Source organism: Vipera berus, assembly GCF_964194415.1.
Source record: "Vipera berus genome assembly, chromosome: 1".
Lineage (NCBI taxonomy): Eukaryota > Metazoa > Chordata > Lepidosauria > Squamata > Viperidae > Vipera > Vipera berus.
In genome coordinates, this window is record NC_138202.1 from 264,138,692 (window position 1) to 264,155,265 (window position 16,574).

The window sequence follows — 16,574 nt, forward strand, 5'->3', positions numbered from 1 at the left end:
CAATATATGTATATTGCCTTCTGTACAGGTTCCTGCTTCAATGATTCAGTAGACCTATAGAGTTAAGAACCTGAAATTAAACCACTGAAGCCAATAATATTAAAATAGGCTGCCGTTATACCATATGACAAGATAAACAGTCGGTATGAAACCTGCATGCTTCTAGATCAACAAACATTTGTTCAAATACAGAAACCATGCTAAGGCTTACCTCTTAGTGATGTGATTTTATTAGTGTCAAATATTTTATACTGCTGCCTTTATCCTCGAAATCTGGAAGCTGGTTTATTTTAAGTATCATGCTTACAACTGTAGTTTATAATATTTCTAAGTAAACATGTAGGACTTTGGTTTAATCTTCATTGACAAAAGATAATCTGATATATTCTAGGACATATCCAATTTTGAAATGCTATTCAGCAGTACACTACAATTTAAGCCAGCTGTTGGAAAGTTTCAAAGTATTAAAATAAAAGATTAAAGAAATAGATGAATTTGTGACAGGTTTGAAATATATTTTGATTTTTAAATTACAAGTAGTCCTTGTTTTTATCAAATGTCCTGTTTAGTGACCATTTGAAGTTACGATGGAACTGAAAAAATAAATTTTATGACCATTCTTCAGACTTACAACTGTTGCAGCATCTCTGCAAATTTGGATTTTGTAATCAGTGGGCATTTATAACCATTGAGTGTCCCACAGTCAGAGCATCACAATTTGTGCACTTCACAGTTGGTTTCCTACAGTATAATGAGAGATGATGGAGAAGCCAGCAGTAAAATTGCAAGTCATGGCCACATGATGATCACTTAATAATCATGGGAGATTTGCTAAATGACCACCATGAAAGAAAGTTGTAAGTGTATCATATGGTAAGACATCATATGGTGTCTTACATAATGACTATTGCTTAGCAATAGAGTTGCCAGTCCCAAATGTGGTCGTTAAGCAAGAACTACCTGTATAAAGCAGTAACAGTTATGACATACTTTTAAACCTGGTTGTTTTCAGAATAAATAATGGTACGTAGCAAAATCTTTGAATACAACATATTAAAAATATTTTTCTACCAGCTATTTATTTCAGAGACTTTAAATCTTTAATATCTTGGTTAAACTCCTTTAAGAAGAACAACATTATTGCTAGCCTCAGAATTAGATAGAGATACTTATCTTTCTTTTATGCTTTTTTAATAGTTACTTTTTTTAACTTTGCCAAATACTTGGGAAACCAGGAAGCATTAGGACAATCATTTTTCTGCAGTCAGCTGGGACAAAAGTTTTTTAAAAGAGTTGGAGACCTGAACTCCTCTGCCAAGCCATCAAGGATTGATATAGGAATAGACAATCTGTGCTCTTGCAAATATTGTTGGCTACTATTTCCAAATCTCTCACCAAAGGCCATAGGGATTCTAATAGTTTGTTGTTGTTAGTTGCGAAGTCATGTCCGACCCATCGCAACCCCATGGACAACATTCCTCCATGCCTTCCTGTCCTCAAGCATCTTCTGGAGTCCATTTAAGCTCACACCTACTGCTTCAGTGACTCCATCCAGCCACCTCATTTTCTGTCGTCCCTTCTTCTCTTGCCCTCAACCTTTCCCAGCATTAGGCTCTTCTCCAGTGAGTCCTTCCTTCTCATTAGGTGGCCAAAGTAGTTGAGTTTCAACTTCAGGATCTGGCCTTCTAAAGAGCAGTCAGGGTTGATCTCCTCTAGGACTGACTGGTTGGTTAGCCTTGCAGTCCAAGGGACTCGCAGGAGTCTTCTCCAACACCATAGTTCAAAGGCCTCAATTCTTTGGCACTCAGCCTTTCTTATGGTCCAACTTTCACAGCCATTTCTGATAGTTGTAGTTCACTAACTTCTGGGGTATCACTGATTAACCTGTACTGAAATATTTCAAGCCCTGTTGTCTCTCATTGTTAACCAGCCTGACTCTTGGGCCCAATAGGACAGACACTTGAATCCAACTGCCTCTACTTCATCAAATATTAATTTGTATGAAAGAGGGAACACCTGCTGCCGGCTTCAAACGCCCTTCGCCCAGTGCGCTCCCACAGGGAGGGTCTGCTCAGGGTTCCGCCGGTAAGAGATTGCCGGCGGGTGACACCCAGGGATAGGGCCTTCTCTGCCCTCTGGAACCAGCTGCCGGTGGAGCTGAGGACTGCCCCCGACCTCCGATCATTCCGCCGGGGCCTGAAGACCTGGCTCTTTGAGCTCTCGGGCCCAGGCTGAGGAGAAAATTATTTTAATTGGGGTTTTTAATAGTACAGGTTTAATTTAATATTTTTTAACTTGGCTTTTAACTTTTGTATGTTTGATTTTTAATTCCCTGTAAACCGCCCTGAGTCCTCAGGGAAAGGGCGGTATATAAATGCAATAAAATAAATAAAAAAAAATAAACTGAGAATAAGATCTCCTTTGTTTTTATTATAGGCAGATGATGAAAGTTTATCAGTTCCAGAGAGACGATCAATTTTATTTGGTCTGGAGTTTTGATCCCAGGTGGATCCTTACACTAAAGTCCACAGCTGTTTTAATAAGCTGGAAACAGATGTTATATTGGCATTCCCACACATTCTAAGGCATCTCTTCCTAGTCGGATCCAAAGTTTTGCACAATCCTACTGCGCATCCATCACCCTATATTGTTTCATGTGCTCTGAGTTTTGGGTTAACTACTTTGTTTTTACTGCCAGCTTCCAAATCAATATATGGTCACGTACAATAAAAACCCAAATATTTATTAAAATGGTGCATAAATAAATCAGAAATAATCCTTAAAATTTCAATCCCTTTCTTAAATGACTGTAGTCAAAGATAAAGTAGTAATTGGCACACTAATGACAGATCGTTACCAAATGATCCTCTAACCAACTCAGCTTTTAAGTTTCTTCTAAAACTCTGAAACAATGAAACTGTCAGCTCTCCACATCCTTATTATCTTCCTTGCTTATATACTCTTGTGCTCTTGTTTTGGGGCCTGCCATTCTACTGGGGTGAGGGGGAATAATTTCTTTCACTTGGGATAACTTTTGTTTTCTACATTTCCTCTCTCACCTCTATCCACTTGAGAAAGGAATGTGTCTCCCTTATCAGGGAGACGGTTACAGAGAAACGAAACTGGAGAAGACCTTGCGATGCGCGCCGACTGTGCCAGTTACCCGCACATCGTGCCACCTGTGTATTGGCTGGATTTCAAATGGACATTATGACTCTGGTGGGAGGAGGAATATTGCTGGTTTAACTATACCGTTTAAGCAGGATTTCCTGCAGATCTCGCCTTGACTTCCCTACTGTCACTAACCCCTAATAAAAGTTTCCTTTTGAGACAATGCCTGTTTCAAGAGTTCTGCTTTCTTGGGTGGTTAGCTGAGGTGGGTCCTTACAGAAACTATCTGGATGTCTGGTGGAAGATTCTTCCATAGGTTAGGTGCCAGCACTGAGAAATAAGGGCATGTTGCTTTCCTCTGGTTCTTACATGGAGAGGGAATCCTCAGTATCCCAACCTGAGACCATACAAGACAGGTGAGATCTACAAGTATATAAAGTAGATACTCAGTTGCCAAGCCATGTAGAGCTTTGGAGGTCAAAAATGACACTTTGAGCTATACCTAGGAGCCTGTTGGTGACTGTTGCAGAGCCTGAAACTGTCTCACAACTGCCAACAAGTGAGCTCTTGCCTTTGGGAGCAGCTGCCACTTTTAATTAGTTTTCAAAGCAACCCATTTGGACCCATAAGGCCATAAGGGCGGGACAACCACGTTTCCCGTGCCTGGAAACGGAAGTTGTTCAACCATATTAGCTGAGAAATCTGCACTGTAGTCCAGTCATCCAAGAAGGGGTTTTGCTATGAATCAAGGCAGCCAGTATTGTGATGGTCTGTAAGGTGTTTGGTTTTTTTTGGAGAGACAGGAGGAAGAGGATCACCCACAGACTAGACAATGGTCAGATTATCCTGAAGAAGGAATGGAGGCATGGCAAACATCTCAGAAAGCACTCTCCTTAGTATCTTGGGTTTAAAGGCAAGGAGAAAGAGATGTAGTTACAGATTTGCAAGATTCTGTTACTGCAAACTTACAATAAAGGTAGGGTTAGTACTCGCTGGTGCTTCTTGTTGGATAATCTTGAAGGGCTGACATTAATCTCGCAAGTCTGAAAGTAGATTTATTATAAACATATTTACAAATATACAGCAACTATAAAACATATCTTCTTGAGCTGTTTATGATAGAACAGTTATTACAAAATGTCTGTGTTAAAATTTCAGAAAGATAGCTTTGGCTCAGTTTACATTCTGCTGAAGGGCTAAGATATACTTTTACATCCACAGGAATTAAGAATTAATTAAAGGAAGAAACTCTCAGATGGGTGTCATCCAGGCTGCTTTGCAAACTAAAGTAGACTATTAAGTTACAGGTTCCCTGACTGAAGATTATAAAAGACACAGTAATGTGATTTCTTTTACAAATTCTACTCCCAGAATGCCTAATGCTATAGTCTGTATATATCAGTCTGGCACCCAGTTCTGCTGAATTCAGTTATTTAGAAATAGCTGCTGTACACCTGATTAATTAACACATTATAGGATTTATAAATGTGCAAAGAAAAGACTAATTTTGTTGAATAAACTTTGGTTGAACTAAGTAATGAAGTCATCACAATAAACAAAGAGCTAAAACTCATTCCTATCAGATCCATGAAAGACAGGTATGAAAAAAATAAGTTTCAATATGTTAAAAGCTATACATATATAATTCCTATACATATTACTTATTTTACAGATATGTGTAGAGACATCCAATTGTATTTCTCTGTGTGAAATTGTTCTGCAAGTTACATTGCACAATCAGCTCCTACTGTAACTAATGAGCTTATTTTGAGTTAGAAGAGCAGGTGGGAGCACTACACAATAAAAATTCCTGTTTCATTGGCTAGTTCTTTGTTGATTAATGATTCATTTCAGCCCAATATGAATAATATTAATGTAGAGACTAACCTTTTGTAATATGATACAGTTTCCTGTGTCTTATGAGCCATTTGTAAGTGAACATTGTACGTTATGAAAGTGTGTTTCACAGTATGTCTTATACAGATTGAGGCAATTACTAGTGGAAATACAAACTTGCATCATATCATGAAGACCATGCTGTTTAATATAGTACGTTCTGGGAAGCTTTTTCAGACATGTTCTATTAATTTAGATTACATGGATTTACTACCCATGCTGTCCAGATTGTAGGATAGAAAATAGTGTTTGCTAACTGTTACATGTATAACATATATACAAATAAGATATATATGATATATACTGTACCTGTGCAAAAAAAACCAAAACTTTCTTCAGCTATAGAAGTTTTTGACCAGGTTTTTAAGAAATAAAAAAATCTTAAATAGCTTCCATGATTTATAAATGCATATTTTTCTTATATTATTTAAACCAAGTTAATACATTAATTAGCTCTGAGATTTGGCTCAGATTTTGGAATGGTCACAACAAAACATGATAGCATACATTTTGCTGGCCACAGTACCAACAGGTTGCATTACCCAGATTGGCCCATGATGTAACATCCCCCAATGAAAGTTGTTGGCTAGCTTTTGAACAGTTAGATATCTCACTGTGCTTGCAAATTAACTTTATGCCTTTACAATCACCTTCAAGTCTTGCCAATAGAGAGAAGATCCCCGTTCTGTTTAGTTGTGTTGGTCAGAGGTAACAGCCTGTAGCTTACAAACAAATAATTTACCAGCTGTTGCTATCTATAAGTATTTTTGGGACACAAGTTTAATTTAAAGTCCATTTCTGTCAACATTAGGAGTTACCTTGTGATTTTGCCTGGTAAAATAACATTTTCATAACTTTAGTTATTTCATATTATTACTTTAATTTAATTTGATGTAGCTTCCCTTGTACGTTTGATTTTTAAGGGTTATTTTTGGGGGGGTGCAAATGTGGGAATAATCAATTAATATGATGAGGAAAAGAATACTTACATTTATCTTGTAGCTTTGAACTAATATGCTTTCAATGCATTCCACCCAATAATTATTCTCTTACAGCTCTATTCATAAATGCCCTCTTTCAACAGCTACTATATTCTTAATATCTTATTCTATTCCTAAATAATACCCTAGCTATTTTTATGTAAAATATGTACAGGATTTGTATATTTATGAACGCACAGAAGATTTGACAGCACTTGAATTTTCAGAATATGTTTGATGTTACCTGCTTCTTTCTAGGTCCAAACTAGAGTTTGTTTTTAAAAAAAAAACAAGTCTCATATCTGACCTCTTTTGCTAGAATTGGAATGTATACATACATACATAAGCTTATATATATATATATATATATATATATATATATATATATATATATATATATATATATATATATATATATATATATATATGTAAAAATTTTTGGATTGCTAACAAAGAATTAAAGGGAGACTGATATGCATTTCAAACTTATTTGTTTTCATCAGTCAGCCATACCCTTCTGAGATTCGAACCTGGGCTGATTGCACATTAGGCAGTTGTTTTTACCTCTAGGCCACAAGCTCTATCTCACTTTGTTAGCTGAGAAGCAAGGGAGATATGTGTTAAATGCTTGTTAACTATTTAAATTTACACAAATATGAGCTGTCACTGTTGTGACTACTGCCTGTCAATGGCCTTCGGTTAGGCTGAAACAGGAAATAAAGATTTGTCCCATGTTTGGGGCCTAGCAAGGTAATCTAAATAGTTAACAAGCATTTAACACACACACACACACACACACACACACACACATATATATATAAACCCACCTGTTTTGAATCAGGTTTTGATTTTGTTTTATTATTTTATTTATCCAATTTATATAGTTACCTATCTATCCAAGAAACGTGGCAGCAATCAAGCAAAAATAAAGATCAATATTAAAACAAAAAAAAATGAAAACCAAGAGTTGTTTTAAAATGTAGTAAGAGAAAAAAAAATGTTCAAGCAGAATTACATTTTCAAGATTTGGTGTCATTTTCTAATTCTAAGTTTTGTTAATTTCTGCTGGTTTCCACTATCCTCGTGTTTTCTTTCTTACCAGTATTTAATTCAGCAAATAAAATATCTATTAATCTTATGTTTCTGATGTTGTAGCTGGTCATCAAAGACTATTCTGTTCTTACCAGCTACTGTCTTTTAATCTAAGTGATTCTTGTTTACATTCTGTGGAATGTAAATAACTTTGCAATTTTTTTCCCATTAAAAACAGCTTTTGGAATTTTTCTCAAAGGCTGAAGTGGAAATAAGTTTTTTTTAACCAATACATGATTCAATTTGAGCTTTGTGTACTGTAGTATTAAATGCTTATTGTGTTTCATTTGTATCTTCGTATGAATAAAGCAAAGCCTCTTCTTATAGAAGTTTAATTCTGAATTTTAGTTGCATTTTTCATGAATGATTTAACTAATAATAAATAAATAAACCTTTATTGTCAAAGTACATGTGTACATTGAGATTAGCTGAGCCTCCCCCCGTGCTCTCTCCCCCCAACACACAGTGACAACAAACCCTCCATCCCACCACACTATGTGAACCAACTACACCACACACCGGCCTCCCAAGTCAATTCTGCATAAGATTATGTCCCATTTAAAAGCCTAACAGCCCACGGATAAAAGCTGTTTTTCAGCCTGTTGGTGCGGCTGGCTATATTCCTGTATCTCCTGCTGGATGGTAGGAGAGTAAAGAGATACCGTCCAGGGTGTGAGTCATCCCTGAGAATCTTCCTCACTCTTCCAAGACAACGATCCCTGGCGATGTCATCCAGTGGTGTCAGGGAACAGCCCACAATGTCTTGTGCTGTGCTCACTACCCTCTGTAATACTTTCCTGTCCGCGGCTGTCAGACCAGCATACCAAACCACAATACCATACAATAGCATAAAATGAGCAGAAAACTGAATTGCACATCATATAATCATACTGCATTTTATTGGTATGTACAACATAGTCAATCATGAGCAGTGTGGTTAATGAAAGCATTGAAACTGATGAGTTTGATGACTGATACTCAGTCCAGAAATATTGTTGATTGTTATGCCCAGATCGAATCTATACAACCAAAATTTAGGTTTAAGTAGAAGATTAGTTCTCAAATAGAACAATTCTAAGACATGGAGTTGGCAACTAAACAGATTTCTAGCAACATACAGTATTTAGCCCTGTAGAACTTATAATTTCATCCAGTGCTGTCTGGATTTGGAACTAGCAATATAATTGTTACAACTGAAATGAAACTCTGTTGCACTTTTCTAAATGTTAAAGGAAGAAATTAATCTTTTAATAGATAAAACCAGATGGCTTTATAACACAGTACTTAGTATTTTTGCTCATGAACTTTCCGCATATGTGTTAGATGAATTCTTCAGTGAAATATTGAATGTGTTATTTACCACTAGCTCATCATAGATTTCACTGGAATAAACTTGCGTCTAAATGTACGTAGCAACTCAGCCTTAATTAAAAATCAATTAAGTCAGGCAATATTTAGTCCTATAAGTCTCAATATACCTTCACTCTAAATTTTATTATATTGATTTGTTGAAGATAAATTCTGAACTTTTCCTCTTGTTATTCCATGTTCCGAAATGCCAAAAATCTCATCCTGTAAGGAAGGATTTGGTGTTTTCTGAGAATGAGTTGCTGAGGCATTTATGCCAGTTATGAATAGCAATAGTAATAGCACTTAGTTTTATATAACACTTCACAGTGCTTTACAGCCCTCTCTAAGCAGTTTACAGAGTCAGCATATTGTCCCTAACAATCTGAGTCCTCATTTTAGTGACCTTGGAAGGATGGAAGGCTGAGTCAACCTTGAGCCAGTGAGAATTGGACTGCTGGTTGTCAATGGAATTAGCCTGCAATACTGCATTCTTACACTGCGCCACTAGGGTCATAAAGATGACAGTGAAACAGCTTCCTCTGTAAATGTGAAGGAAAGCAAATATTGGATCCTAAATTGCTAATGTTCACCAGGCATGAGAAAGCATTTGTGAGCAGGCTCAACAAGGTTGGAATGGAATTCAAGCCTTTGGTGACAATTCAGCAGTCTTATTTCTCATCTCAAACAGTTGAAATTCAGGCCTTCAGAGGCTAAATAGACTCTTTATATGAACATTTAGGGAAGATTCATTTAGGGCTTTTTAAAGAAAAACTCTACATGCAGAGTGGAATCCAGAAATGAAGATACAAACAGGACAGCAATTAATATGGACCAATTGAGACCAAGAAACCAATTGCCTAATTGTGGCACCCATTTTCAATGGCAGCTGAAACAGAACACAATAAACCCAATTTTTTTTAAATGAGGCTATATGGCCCTAGTCAAATTAACCATGACCATAACAATCAGAGTGAATTATGATAATGGATGTGAAATACAATCCCACAAACACATGATGGACCAAAACAACACCAAGAAAAAAATCCAAATCCATTGTATTTATTTATTTATTTATTTATTTATTTTATTACATTTATATACCGCCCTTTCCTGGAGGACTCAGGGCGGTTTACAGGGTAATTAAAAACCAAAAATACAAAAGTTAAAAAACCAAGTTTTAAAAAGATTAAATTTATCCCTGTATAAGTAAAACCCCAATTAAAATAAATTAATCCTCAGCCTGGGCCAGAGAGCTCGAAGAGCCAGGTCTTCAGGTCCTGGCGGAATGAACGGAGGTCGGGGGCAGTCCTAAGCTCCACTGGCAGCTGGTTCCAAAGGGCAGGCACACCCACTGAGAAGGCCCTATCCCTGGGTGTCGTCCGCCGGCAATCTCTTACCGGTGGCACCCTGAGAAGACCCTCCCTGTGGGAGCGCACTGGACGAAGGGAACTTGATGTACATACTTCACTAGATAATTCTAAATAATAATCAGTCTATGAAACATTGCTGTTTAATTATTTTCCTGATACAATTAGGGAGAAGTCTAATTTGACTTCTTCTGGAAAGCTTTTCCAAAGCGTAGGTGCTGTTGCAAAAAGTAGGACCTTCTATCTTTATCCAGTTCTTAGACATTTCACCCAATAGGTCCTTATGGTAGGGCTGATATTGGGTTGGTCTTGGGATAGCTAGATACCATCATAGGTCAAAATGAGCATTATAAATTCCATGTGGAAGTCTATTGGAAACAGGGCCCAAAGCACAGGCATAAAATAATGGGTGGCATTCTCGACCGAGGGTAGCTTCCAGGTGATCTTTCAAAGCAGCCCTATGTCGTATGAATTGCAATAGTTCAACCAGGTTGTAATGAAGACATGAATTACTATGGGTAGTTTTTTTTTTTAAAAAAAATCAGGTTTGGCCAAAAGGTGTTTCATCAAGCAGAGTTCATCTATTGCCCCAGCAAAAGCTGTGAGTTCATATCATAAATCTGGGGGCAGTGAAACTGGAATTCAGAGAAGATAGAAATAGCACTTAGACTTATGTAACCACTTCATAGTGTTTTACAGCCCTCTCTAAGTGGTTTACAGAATAGCATATTGCCCCCAACAATCTGAGTCTTCATTTTACACACCTCAGAAGGGTGGAAGGCTGAGTGAGCCTTGAGCTGTTCAGAATCAAACTCCTGGAGTGAGCAGTGAGTTAGACTGCAGTACTGCATTCCAATCACTGCATCACCATGGCTCTCAGATCCTGATGGACAAATAAACCCATCTTAGGTAAAGGTTCCCCCGCACATGCGTGCTAGTCATTTCCGACTCTAGGGGCCGGTGCTCATCTCCGTTTCAAAGCCGAAGAGCCAGCGCTTGTCCGAGAATGTCTCCGTGGTCATGTGGCCGGCATGACTAGACGCCAAAGGCGCACGGAACGCTGTTACCTTCCCACCGTAGTGGTCCCTATTTTTCTACTTGCATTTTTACGTGCTTTCGAACTGCTAGGTTGGCAGAAGCTGGGATGAGTAACAGGCGCTCACTCTGTTACGCGGCACTCAGGATTCGATCCACCAAACTGCCGATCTTCTGATCGACAAGCTCAGCGTCCTAACCCACTGAGCCACTGCGTCCATCGTAAACCCATCTTACTTGTGTCCAGTCTCTGTCCATTTCATTCCATCCAGACCTGAGAACCTCCAGAAGGCATCATTGGCATCTCCATTACAGCTTATGGGTGTAATGTAAAAGTTTGGTTTCATATATTTGATAAATTGTACTCACAACTGCTAAATAACCTCTCTCATTGGTTTCATGTAGATGTTAAAAAGTGGAGGACAGAGAGTTAATCCCCCAAGACACTAACCACTGAGCTGACCTCTCTTCCCCTATTACCACTGAAGGCAGAATGACGTCACTTTTCACAATCGCCACTCCTTGCAGGCAATATAGAAGAATACCATGGTTGATGATAGTGGAGACTGCTGGAACATCTGAAAGGACCAGAAAGGTTGACCCACCAGAGCACACCATATCTGTCCTGTATACAGGTCTAAGCCCTGGCTGAAAGGAATCCGGACCTGCTTTTATTATGAAGCACTGTAACTGATGTGCTACAGATCTCAACAACTTTACCTAACAAGGAGAAAATGCAGATCATGTGAGCCAAGGTCCAGCATTATCAGGGTTAAGGAAGAGAGCTTCTAGGCTGTGCAAATTTCAGCATTTTTGTAATAATCTTATATTGATCAACAACTGCTGTATGACTGGAGACAACACTTCAGTGCCTTTGGCTATGTTGACTGTTAGCTTTAATCTCCACACACCTGCAGGGACTACTCAGGGGAAAGTTGTTCTAGGATCCCAAACTAAACTGTTCAGGCCATTGCCAAATATTATTGCTTGCTTAAACATTTAAAAAAGGAGTTGCAAGAATGAGGCTCTAAATTAATAATCACAGTGAATAGAGTTGCAACAATTGAAAAAAAAGATAATATTAGATCAGGGGTGTCAAACTCAATTTCATTAAGGGCCGCATCAGCATTGCAGTTGCCCTCAAGGGCCCGGGTGGGTACGGCCCGGGTGGGCGTGGCCTACTGGGTGGGCGTGGCTAAACTGTGTATGACCTACTGGGTAGGCGTGGCCAGCTCTACATTGTTCACATCAAGGGTGCCTATGGGGGCCTGGGCAGGAGTGGGACAGATCTGAGGGTCTCTGGCAGAAGGAGGGTCTCTGGGCCAGGGCCAAGGCAGTGGGGGCCGTTCCCTCACTGTTTCCAGGATGGCTTTGCAGGCCACATGAAACCACTTCGTGGGCCGGATCCGGCCCCCCGGCCTTGTGTTTGACATGTCTGCATTAGATTCTCTTCTAAGGGCAGCCATGGTTCCTGCTTGCCTGTCTGGGTGATTTCAGTCATGCACCTTTTTCATCAGAACGTGGTAACAAGTCAGAGCCAATATACTGCTTCTTGGAAGCAGTGCTAAATTGATGCTAACTTGATACTTAGTTGACCAAGCAGGTCCTGCCTCTTAATTCAAAGCTCGGCTTAAAACTCAGCAGTTAGAATGTTTGGTTTTAACACTTTGCGATTTTTTTTCCTTTTGCTCATCTCGGTCCTCTGTGATCCATAAAATGCATTGCCTGAGGAACGTAAATACAAATGGATGTCTTTAAAACAGATGTGCTATTTATTCCAAGCTCTTCTTCTCCAAGAACTTGAAAATGGCTTCTCATGATAATAAATCAGAAAAATACTGTAGTAAAATATAGTCATTTCCTGAGGAAACCTTACATTATAAAGCCCTCTCAAAAAGACCAATACATATCAAGCAGGATCATTTTGTGAGATGGTAAAATATGTTTTAGATGTATTTAAGCTGCATTGTGTCATTTCCATGAATGGCATCCATTTGTCTAAGACAGAGAGAAAGACAAAGTCTGATTTTGCCATTGCATACCTCAGGAAGTAAATAATGTGTGCATGTCTGTGTATTACAGTAATAAAAACCTATACATACTAAACTCGGAAAGGAAAATAAAAAGAAATAAAGAAAAAGAATAGAACTATGCAAATATGCAATCTTCATCTCAACAAATATAAACAGGTTTGATAGCACATCACCCCCTATAAGGTTACAAACAGATATTTCTTCCCATAACTCATCCCTTATGTATAAACAAATACATAAGACATCAACTTTTCAACCCAAGAAGAAGTTCATAAAGAGGGTGTTTTTTTTAAAAAAAGGTCTTATTTTAATCTTGATCAAACAAACCAACTTTATATTCTTTCCTTTCACTTGTGAAAGTCTTAATCCTTAGTTAATTCAGATATTGTCATAGGATTTGATCTTTTTTCAGTTGTTTGTCTCATAATATGGGCTTCTTTGAGATTTTATCAAGCCTTTTTTGTAACTCCAATACAAACACATTATCCATACCTTTTGGATTATTATTTGTGTTACAACCTATCTGGAAAAAATGGTTTATGAATGAATGTAGAAATATTGGGATGCTTTCAGATTTTAGAAAATTTCCATGCATTTCAAAATTGCTGTTCCTTTACCATCTCCTTGCTTTCCAAATATTTTTAAAGAGTCAAGCAAATTCATGAAAATCTATCAGTTGATGTCAACCTAAGTCATAAGGTAGAACCTTTATGCTAGCAGATGGTAGGGAACAGCTGTTTGTGCCCTATTTGTGAACATAATAGGAACATTAAAAGATTATTGTTAGAAATAAGAAATAGGAAACTTTTAACAATGTAGGATTTTAATCTATTTTAGTCTATTTCATTTTCACCTATATAACTTCTTCCTAATCTGAACCTTGCATGGACATCCTACAAAGATGTTGTTGCTACTACGTTATATAAATTTCTATCAATGTGATCAATGGTCAAGGACAAGGAGGGTTGTGGTTCAAAGTAATCAGGCCAAGCTTGGGAGGGTTGATTTATTTTCATATGCTAAGTCCACAGTTGTCACAATGACTGCCAAATATTCTTTCCAGCATGCTGTATGCAAATGGATGAAAAAGATAATATTTTATAAACAAGACGGCTACATTGTTCACTGGTTACTTGATGTCTACAAGCCACAATTCAAATTCAAGAGTGATCAGTAAAGAAAATGTTGTATAATGCACTTTTGTGCAGTTTTAGCATTATAGTTCTCACCTTTGTGGGAAATGAAGCTGTTGGCCTGGAACAGATATCCAAAGAGCAGTTGCCACCAAATTCCTTTTTAAGTAGTTGTCATAATTTTCTGTTGGGAAATCCCAGAAGTATTTAGTCACAGTAGCAACATAATAGTGTGAAATGTCCATTTTTCTACTTTTCTCATTTTAGTGCCAACTTGAAAATGCTGCCAAGGCACCATAAAAAAAAATAAACACCTTTAATTATTTCATCTGTTCCATTCGGTAATTAGCAAATTCCAGAATGTTAGTTGGTGTTAATTGGCAATGTTCCATTGAAAAAAAAGATTTTACCATACTAATGAAACATTTTCTTCTGGTTTCTGAAAGAGAGAAAAAAAATGTTATTCCTTTTTATTTCTTATCCTAACTCCATAACATTTAGAGACCTTTCTTGGTGTCCTGTGTTAAAGTTCACCAAATGAAAATTATGTCATCCCATTAATTCTTCATCTTCAGAATAGTACATTGATACCAGAAAAATATAGGCATATTCTTCTTTCGTAGAAAATAAAGGGAATTTGTATTATATTGTGCAATTTAAGGTAATTTCTAGTGTTAAAAAAAGATATCAGTTGATTAATTTTAAATTGGAAAAGAACCCTAAACTGGGGTTGTCTTTGTATTGTGAATGGATTTGGGAACTGTACATGCAAGTTGGACAGAAATATTTGCGAGTAAGTCTCACTAAAATAGAGCACTTGGTCAACTTAGACTCAAATTTATTGATGAACCTGATTAGAATATAGATAGGAGACCATTTGGGACTGTAGACTAGGCTGGGTACTAAAATAATATTTCAAAAGCAAACAATGGCAAACTCATATTGTTGCAAAGAAAAAATAGTGGATTAAATAAAAATGAATAAAATAAACAAAAATGAAATTCGATGTGAAACTCAGTTTGAAGGAGATTTCACTTTCCAAACACCCACATTATTTTAACCACTGACTATTTATATGTATAATACTGACAATAGGTTTGGGTTTTGGGGAAGGTTGCCTTTGGGGCAGTCTTGTATCCTGGCAACTATCTGGACAAGCCTCTGTAGTTTTAATGGAAAAGGTTTTTTAAAAGTATGCCATTGCTTCCTCCCCAGGGCTAAGATGGAATGACAGGCCCAAGGTCACCCAGCTTGAGTGGAACTGTAACTCATCATCTCCCAGTGTCTAGTGCATAGGTGTCAAACTCACCACGTCACGTGACATGTTGCAACATATCATGACATTTTTTTGCATTGCTGGAGCTGGGGTGGGCGCGGCCTCTGTATGATGCAACCGGCCAGTGGGCTGGCAGTTTGACACCTCTGGTTGTCTTACAAAAGTATATTACATAAATATGCTTACAACTGTGTGAAATCCTTTTAACTTAATTATTATACTGAAAATAATACTATCTCATTTTGCTGTCTTGATTTATGAAGGCTTGATTTATAAAGAAGGCTAAGATATTCACACATTCACAGTTTATGCTTACAGTATATAACATTGTGTGTCACCCTAAGAAAGCAAATACTGTAGGTTAGTTGAAAATGAATCCTTTGTAGATTAATTGGAAAACCAACTGAAATCACAAATCATAATAAATATTGATTAAATGTTTCTAATCCCCATGCAGTATATGAAAATAGGAGTCTTCAGACAGAGATCATCTGCAGGTCATGCACCCACGGGAAAAATGCTAGGATGGTAATGATAAATGCTCAGGATGAATGAATAGAAAAAAATATATTCTGCTACATTTCAAGATGTGCAGAAAGTTTGTTGAGTATAAGTTAACATCTGAATTATCTTTATTTTGCAAGGATGAAGCTAAGCGATAAATCCTGTGCAGTTTACTGAAACTTATTAGGATTTTTTGTATGGCTCAGAGTATAGTATAACACTAGTAACTCATTCAAATGTCTTAAAGATTGGTGAAGACATTTATAGAATCTCAAGTTTTTAGTACATTTTTTAAAAATGAATTTACCTTTTACTTAATATTGATGAGACAAGAATGAGCAACATAGCCAACAGTCCTGTGTGTTATCAGTAGATTTTCTGATTATTTATTTATTCTGTTTATTTAACAGTTACTACAATAGTATCCCTTTCATAAAGAGTGTTCTGTACCCGCCTGCTACCGGCCCTGCAGCAAAAGCAGGGACAACCCCTTTACAAACGGCAAGAGGCTGGAATAAAACCTGCCAAATTTATTAACATAAAACAGAGCAAGACAAGACACCAACCATGAAACAGGAGCTATAAAACAGGAACTATCCAAGCGGTTGCCTTCAGCAAACCAGCCCTCCCACACATTCCCCTTAAATACACTTCAGGGCGTGGCCTCTCTCTGCCTCCTTCCGAGGTGCCCCATTGCCTTCCTCTGTTTACTCCTGATTGACTGCCTCCTGCGTCGGGCATCCTTGAACAGGGCCAGCTGTGGGTCATCTTCATCCACGCTGTCAGGCTCACACAGC

General features: G+C 37.6%; 1 protein-coding gene across 1 annotated transcript in view; it reads left to right on the forward strand.

The window, feature by feature from the left end:
- LAMA2 (laminin subunit alpha 2) overlaps window positions 1–16,574 on the forward strand; it is a 455,074-nt gene that overhangs the window by 96,634 nt on the left and 341,866 nt on the right. The window lies entirely within an intron of this gene.